Source organism: Parus major, chromosome 3 (genome assembly GCF_001522545.3).
Source record: "Parus major isolate Abel chromosome 3, Parus_major1.1, whole genome shotgun sequence".
NCBI lineage: Eukaryota > Metazoa > Chordata > Aves > Passeriformes > Paridae > Parus > Parus major.
In genome coordinates this window covers 55,854,416-55,863,348 of record NC_031770.1, presented here as the reverse complement: position 1 = coordinate 55,863,348, position 8,933 = coordinate 55,854,416, and positions in this window count along the sequence as shown.

Sequence of the window (8,933 nt, the reverse complement as noted above, 5' to 3'; positions counted from 1 at the left end):
GGCTGGGGCCGGGGCGAGAGGAGCCGCACCCACCCGCGGCGAGGTCTGCGCCAAGGAGCCTCCTGACTGCGGTCCTGCGGCCGGATCGCCGCGGCTCTCCGCAGCCCCCCCCGCTCCATCCTCTCCCCTCCCGAGGGAGCAGGTGGGAGGCGCGTCGGGGCGCGGCCGGGCGGGCGGCTCGGCAGTGCCTTTGGCTGGGCGCCGGCCGAGCTGTGCCCCCCTTCCCGGCCCGGCCCGCACCCCCGGGCTCGGGCTCACCTGAGCCGCCGCCGCCGCGGGAAGGGGCGGCGGTGCCGGCGGCGAAGGTTGAAGCTTTGGTGCGGCCCGCATGTGGTACCGCATAGGGGGCGAGGGGGAGGGACTCCCGAACTCCCAGCCCGTGGGGAGAGAAGGAGCTCTAGGTATGTGTGATTTAAAATAAAGACGTTGAAGAATTGAAAGGAATTCTTTTACAACATGTCTGGTGTTTAAAAATAGATTATGAATGAACCCATTTATCCCTCTGGAATAGGCGCGTTTAGGGGATTTTGGGACTGAAAGGGAGGTTATGTGCATTTGTGTGTTTACATAGCGTGGCTTTGGGGAGATCGTGAGGGGAGAAGTAATACCACGTTCTGCCGAGATCCCCTTCTTTGGGATCTTCAGAGTTTGGGTGCTCAGAGAGGGAGACTCCAAAGTTTCTGTGACTGATGCGTGGGTGTACTAGAGCTTGAGAACCAGTTATGACTTTGTTTCTTTGACCTTGTGGTTCAGATTTAACTTTCAAGTTGAATTTCCCATAGTTCCTGGCTGCCACTAGACCTCCTTATGCGTGTTTTGACAGATTTGAAAACCACACTGCGAATGAACTTTAAATTAACTAAGATTTGTTTTATTTTCTTTTTAACCAAATAAGCGTTGGGGATTGGTGTTGGTTAACAAAATATTTAGCAGTTGTGTTGGGCAATTTTGGAATTCAGATGATGATGTTTAGAAAAGAAGGAATTTATATCGCGCAAGCATTTGGTTACTGTGGTTGTTTAAAATTTAAGATAATGCGACTTTGAAGAAGGGACGTAATATTCATAGCCATGTTTATCCAGTGGTGGGAACTAAGACTCTCTAAAAAAAGAGAATCACATTAATACTGTTCTCAAGTACAGATTATTATTATTAATACTGTGTTTTATATCTTCTAAGCTTTAGGAAAAATGCTTTCTACTAGATTTTTTCCTGATTATTCAAGTAGAACTGTTTAAAATTGGGGAAGGTCTATTACCATTTTGCTGCTATAAGGAGTTGTATTACTGCTGTTCTCCTAAAACAGCTGGTTTTGCCTTCCATTACATTGCATAAAAAGAAAAATAATTTTTAATGAAGTTTAGTCATACTTTTTTGTGTCTCATGTAGTTTGTCTTACTAAAGTAAAGTAACTTTATGCAGATTTGTGATGCAGTTTTTCATCATTATTCTTTCCAGCTCTTTGAATTTGAAAATTACCAGGTCTTGCAATGCCCCTGGAGAAATCTGTCAGATAGCTCATTTGTTTGTGGAAGATACAATGGGAATATTTTAGAGGGTGGTCTTCTTTCTTGTGTTTTCCAAATTAAAATGCTTATTACAACTCGTTTTGAAGAAAAATTTTGGAAACTGACTTCAGCGGAATCCAACTTGAGTGAGCCTTGGCAAGGCAACAACGAAAAAAGTGTCTAAGCAACTAGTCTTATACAGGCTAGAAAATCTCAGAGAAGCTTGTGCTTTCTTTTCTGATGTGAAATCCTTGAAATATTTAATTAAATTTCTTCCATGACGTAGTTGCATTTTTTACAAGATGAAAACCTCTTTGCCTTTTCTTTTAGAAAGGAACAAATTTATAGTCATTGAGCTGTTTTGTTATTCACATGTGACTCTTTGGCCAGACACCGGTTTTTGGGTGTCCTGGTTACTGAAAGGGAAGGGTGTATGTTTCGGTGCTGCTCACATCTACAGCCCAGGGACCCTGGAGAGCACTCGGCCTACAGAGCAAGGGATATTTAGGGGCCTTTGGGCACTGGCTTGTGAACACAATGTGTTAAATGTGGGCTGGTGTGGTGAGTACCTCAGCTGTTGACCCCATCTTCTCAAAAGTTCCTGGTGAATTACACATAGAGCAGCTCCAGAGTTTCCAGCCTACTACAGTACTAGGATCTTAAACTCTGGCAGTGGAGGAGCTACTCCGTCCTTACCCTGCACAGTCACCCACTGTGGGAAGCCCCCTCTGCAGGGAAGTGTGAGACATCCTGATTGTACTAATCCATTCAGTTGTCTGAACTGAATTAATCAGATCTGTGAATTGACACCCGAGGTCCTTTTGAAACCAAGGGGGCAGGGTGTGGTTCTGCAGAAGGCTGATCTTTGCGATGGAGTTACCTCCTTGCTGTTTGAGCAGCAATGCTCTTTTCCCCCTCCTTTTCTTCCTCCCCTGTTCTTCCTTGTTTTGCTTCAGATGATGCAGTCTCACTTGGCTGAGTTATATCCTAACTTTCCCTTTCTGTAAAAAGGTTAAAAGAAAGGTTAAAATCACTAACCCTTCCGGAAACTTAAATTTCTTCTTGCCTGGACCATTTTCCTGATCAGCTTGTGAGTTCATTTGACGCCTATGTTGTGGAGGTGAGACCAAGAGCCAGGATAAGGGCAAGCATTTCTAGCAGGGCAGGAGGGGAAATTAAAAAGCTTCTCCTGTTGGTAGCAATGAGCTGGTAAAAACTAATTGAAACCTCACGGGCAGACTGTCCCGAGGATCACGGAGGCCTGAAGCTTGGCCTGAGAAGGATTTACCAGATTTCAATAGTGCTGGAAGTAGGAACAAGATCTTCCTGGTCTTGAAGAAGACCAGACAAACCTTTGGTGTCCTGAAATGACAAAACCCATTGAGATGTCTGGTGAGGTGATTTATATGCTCCTGCCTCCTCCCCAGAGAACTTGCAGCTTCTCCTTTATTGTACGTGGCACTGTCCAAGCTCGTTCAAGGAGCTAAGCCCCTGGAAAACTGTTCCAGTTCTTTGGCAAGGTCATTCTCTGCTGATTGAGCGAGGTGTGTTGGCTTCTGGGACCCAGCAAAAGCTGTAGGTAAAGGGAAGCAGACAGGATCTTGTGTTTGGAGTTGGACAGGAAGCTGTGTGACACTTGTGTTGGTGGCAGCATGTGACTGGATTGGTTTGGGCATCTCCAATTTGTGAGCGCCCTCTCTGCTTGTAGTAGAGATACAGTTCTCACCAGCTTCCAATTTTGATGCTAAGCATTGGAGATACGGAAAAAAATGCCAGAGTGGTGCCCTCCCATGGGGTGGAAGGTGACTTCAAGCCGTGTGGGCAGTGCCAGGATAGCTGTGTCATCCTACCATCATTGCAGCTAACAGTGACAATCACACACGTGCCACTTTTATTTTATTTAGAAGTTTGAGGTGCCAGCTTTAATTCAGGTTTCTTTTTGTGGCCCTGTGGAAGGAATTGAGCTCTGTTGGAACAGCTACCTGAAAGAAACAGTGTAAGGAAACTTCCAGAGAGAGAACTTGGAAGAATATGGGCATGCTAATAAGCTGTTCTTGTACCAAAATCTAGGTTTGTCAGAGTTAATATTTTAATGGAGATTGATGACTTGAAAATGTGGTGTGGTGGATTCCTGGCTTGCTGGCATGCAAGGGCCCCCACTTTAGCAGCAAGTCATTCTGTGTTTTCAGGATGGTTCCCATTTCTGAGTAGTAACCTGATTATGCTACCTGTGTTGTAATGAGAGCAAGTGTGTGCTAGACAGTAAATATTTGGAACTGTCTCTCCTAAAGAGGTTACCAGCCGAGATGTCAGGGTGTCTTATTGTGCCTGACAAATAACAGCTGGGGCAGACTTACATCTGCTGTTTAAACAACTGCGTGCTGGTGAGGGAATTGAGTCAGCCTGAAAGTACTGTGTTAGCAATGGTGAAACCAAGCTTATTCCAGGAAGGTCCCTAGACTGTGTCTCTGGGAGCCCTGGCTTGAGACGCTTGGTCTAAGGCTGCAGGGTTCCCCTGGTTCAGCAGGGTCTGATTCCCATTAGATAACTTCTCTTCCACCTGGGGAGGAAGAGACTGGTACAATTCAGTGGTAAGGTTTGGAGGGCTGACCATACCTGTAGAATGGCTGGGGTGAAAGCATAAAAATGTGTTCCTGAAAAAATGCACGGTGGAAATTGGTGTCATAGCGGCACCAAAAGCGTGAAATAACCCCCTAATCATATAGGAGATAAGAGGGAGGTGGTAGAGGGAGTGGCCGGGCACTTTGAAAGCCGAGGCAATTAGCTTGCGTTTGATGTGGTAGAGGCTAAAGAGATGCAAAGAGGAGCGTCGGGGCTTTGAAAGTCCTCCAGGTTGGAAGTGCAAGCCTGGGTGTGGTTGCTGAGAGGAGAGGAACGTGCTTTGTGCTCAGGCCTTGTTCTGACTGGTCCTTAGAGCCTGGCTGAGCTGTACCTCTGAAATGCTTCCATAAGGTGGTGTCTGAAAGAGCTGAAAGGTATTGAGCCCTGGGAAGGAGCTCAGCTTGCATCAGGCTTCAGAATAACAGGTTGGGGATAGCGCTTCTTTCACAGGTTGCAAAAAAGAGACGATATGAATGAATTGGTTGTAGAAACTTCTTGGTGCTTTGGGTGTTCTGTTTTATCCATTTGGATTTCGAGGGTAGTCATCCATAAGGAGGTGTCTCAGTGAAGTCAGGCTGAGAATTGGGAGAGAAGAGGGTAGGTGGGGAGGTGAAAGGTGTGGAGAAAGTTCCTGGCTTTTTTGCAGGAGACAGAAGTAAGGTAATGAAATTAAGTGCACTGTTAGGTTTCTTGCAGAGGAAGGGCCTTGTGTTTTCTTCACGAGGAACTTGAAGTATCCCACGAACCTCTAATGTTTAGCTCATGCAAAACAAGACAAACTGCTGTGAACAAAGAGTTGTAATGATCCAATTTTTTTCTTTTCCCATGTGTTGGTGTTTGAAGTTCTTTTTAATGAAGCAGCATGTGCTAAGAGCAGACCCCCTGAGCACACCAACAGGTCTTTTCCAGAGTTTCAAAATCAAACTTCAGGAAAAATATTAGAGACCATTATGTTAGTTTGCTCAGTTGTTCAGACAGCTGGATCTGGCTATTTTAGTAATCTAAAGTAGAATCAGTTCAGCAGGATTAACAGAATGAGGCAAAATTAACTCTGGTACGTTTGGGCCTGGTGTGAGGAATCCCTGGAATGATTTGGGTCTGGTACAAGGAATGTTGGGAATGATGGTGATTGCTGGTGGGGGAAGAGGCTGGATGCTGCTAACCCCTCAGGAACAGTGCCTGAAGGAAACGTCCACTAATGTACAGTGAGATCAGGGACCTGCAGTTCATCCACATCTCATGCAATTTGTCATGTTAATTTATCCATTTTCAATTTTGTGTGCATTTAATGGAGTCTAACAGTTGGACCCACTGCTATATGCAAGATGGAGCAGAAGCTGCTCTTGGTTAGAGTGACTTGGGCAACAAGCACTGTGGATTTTAGTCTCATTAGCTAGGTGTCTGCCCTTGCTTCCATCTTTGTGGTGAATGTGAGGCAAATATTAAATACATGCAGGATGTGTAGTAATGGTGTGACAGAAACTGGAGTGTTGCTTTGCTAATGGCCCTTTGTTTTGGGAAGAAAAGCTGAAAGATCAGTGAACTGGATAACCAGTTCTCCTTGGCTTCTCCCCTATTTATGAGACAACACATTCATAAATTAATAATCAAAGGACTGTAATGAATGTGTTCCACAAGAAACTGATAAATGTTGGTAAACCTGCCAAATGTAGTATCTCATTACTTGTAGATAAGTGCATAAAGATGTACAGAGAGATTCCTAATACTGTTAATTTTTGTCTTTTTAAATTTTGTTTTCACCCATCTCTCTAAACTCAGATGTTGTATTTGTCTAAGCTTTACAACTATTCCCAATGGAATTACGGGCACTCCTCACCAAATTAGATATAATTGGGCTAAACTGCAGTTTAGATCCCTAAAGAGAAATGAAGCAGTTAATGTGAAGGAAAACTGAAATTAGTTTCTTTTGAGGACTAATGCAGTGGGACAGACTGCAATGACCCTCATAAAGAGCCTGAGCAACATTTTTTAGAACACAAAACATTTTTCTCCTTTTTTTAAACTAATGATGGTGTTATGTCTCCTTTCACTTTACAAACTCCCCAAAGGTTTCTTCTCCTTTGCACATGTTTTAATTTGGAAAAAATACTATTGTTTTATAAGTTTTGATTATTCAGTTATTTAAAGCAGAACACTTGATTTGAAAATCTAAGTTTGCCTTCCCAAGGCCAAGAATCACATCAAACTCTTTCCCAAGAGACTGGTGTAAAAAGGTAGGGTTATACTGCAGGTCTGGTCAGATTTGAAAATACTGAAGTTTTCCATATATTTACATTTTTTTACTCTGTTGTGACTGATGGACACTGCTTCCAAAACTGAATTCATGCACTGAGTGAACAGGGATTATAATTATACTGGCTGGTTGTAAAAGCTGCTTAAAATCTTACATTTAGTGATGTTTTATATTCTATTTTTCATACTGGAAGGTATTGCAGATTTAACTTATCCAAAAGGTTATCTGCTAAACCCAGTGACTTCTGAATTTTGGTCTGAAATCAAAAATCTTTAGGATTATATAAAGTCACTGTTTTCCTGAATGCACCAAAACTATAGAATAAATTCAGAGCTGGGGTAATAGTAAGTACTACCATTGTTAATACTTTATTGTAACAGTCTGTGCTCAATTTAAAAAGGAGACAAGCTGTACTGCATTGAGGTACCGAGTACCTTTGTATTCTGGTTCTTTGCAGAGTCCATTGGTGCTTATTAGGCAAATGGTTGACTGTGTCTGTACATGTGTGTCTGTACATGGGACTAGCTATAAAATGATGTGCTGCCCAAGGGAGGTTTGGAAAGGAAGGCAAAGAAATCTTTGAATAATGTGAGGAATGCTAAGATATTCAGTGCTCTTGTCTTTCTTGTGACTTGAAAGAATTGTTGGTGGTAATTCTGAGAGTGTCATCCTGGAATAGTCATCCATGGCTTTTTCTTCAGATAGCCAAGTTCCCTGAGAGCCAGTCAAGTTAAGATTGTTCTTGTGTTTGCAGGGCTAGAAGTTGTGTTTCAAGAATGAATCAGTAAAACTTACTATTATTAAAAAAATAGTAATGGTTCTCTAACTAGCACTAAATTTGTACTGGAGAATCTTAAAGCCCTTTCAGAATTAGGTTGTTGTTTTCTGTTTGATTTTTAGGCTTGTCTTTAATCGGTTACTGCCATTCAGCTAATGCTGTGTGCAACTGCAGAGGAGCTTCCCAGGGTTTACGTGCCTTTGTTCGGTAGTGTGGTGTCTTTATCCCTCCTGAGTTCCTGTGTTTTAGATTTATGGGAAGGATGATGTGAGAAGTGGGAATGTAATCTGAGTGTTGAGCCATTCCGTATTTCTTCTATTTAATATCTGGTCTCAGCATGTGAAAACTCTGAAGCCAAATTATTCCATCTGTGGTATTGGCAGTGGAGCAGAATGGGATCCTTTTTCGTGAGGTGGATTATGTGGCTGTGAAAGACAGCTTTGAGGAGTGCAACAATGCCGGGTGGAAACAATTTGGCTTAATTAAGGGCTTCTGAACTGAAAATTTGGAACCTGAACGCACATACTTCATTGCCTGTAGAAGTGGGGTACGGGTACTGATTCTCCCAGATCTCGCCCAGCATGTGAAAAGAGTCTGATGATTAAGAGGCAAGCCCTTTTCCTGGTGCTCTGTCTGTTAATTTGTCTGTTGATTTGAAATTCTATTGCAGCAGGCTAATTAGTAATAAAAATAAGTAAATAGATTCCCCCGTTCAGAAGGTTTATGTAGGGGGGGAGTGGCTTGGGGGAGAATCGTCAGGGATGAGGCGTCTTCCTGGTCTCAGTTTGGTGCTTCAGGTGTGTGGTTATTAGATCCCATCTTTAAGTGTATTGTATCTGTGGTACATTTGATTAATTAACAGGGCTCCAATGGCAGTATTTTGGGAGTACAGAAGAGTCATAAGACAATACATAATTAAGGTTTGCTGTTCCACCAGAGGAACTTCAAACCTTTGCTTCAGGAATAATGGTTAATTAGTTGAAATGGATTCCGTTGAAAGATAATAGAATCAGTTGGAGAGTTAGTTCATTAAATAAAGGGTAATCAATAAATTAAAGGGTAATTAAGTATGGTATAATGACCACAACACATTCCATACTTCTAAAATAAAAACAGGCTTGTAAAAGTATATTTCTTCTTATAGGGCAAGCCAGTACAAATTCTGAAAATAATTAAACTGTATCAAGTGTGGAAGCTGAAAAACAGATTCTTCTCTTTGCACATATTAGCAAATCTAGAAAAAGTATTTCAAATGCTATAGGGCAGAGTCCCAAAGAATTGCAAAGCTCTTTCCTCCTGTAAGAATAGTTTCTGCTTAATAATAGAGGTCCAAAAATTCTAGTTTTAATCTCAATTTCACTGCATTTCCTCATGGGAAATCCGTATGTATTCTGCTTTCTGTCCTGAATAATTCAGTTTCTTTGTAGTTGTATTGTTGATGATGATAAGATAAGCACGTCAGTAGAGAAGCAATACCACAGGCTATATAGTAGAGAGGATTCATTCATATATCAGAGCAGTTGTGCCAGACACTTTGAACAAATAATTTCTTTCCATCAGCTAGATTCATATTATCCTGGAGTTTTCCTTCATGGAAGAAACCAATTTCTACACAAGGTTATAGGTCATTGTCTGCAAGACCTGCTTCTTCCACTTATTTCATGTGGGAGAGCAGAAGGATAAATAGTCCCAGATTATGTATTCTGGTTTTTTGTTTTTTTCCTCACAGAAGTACTCTTATTTAATAAAGTTAAAATTGCTTGCATGTATA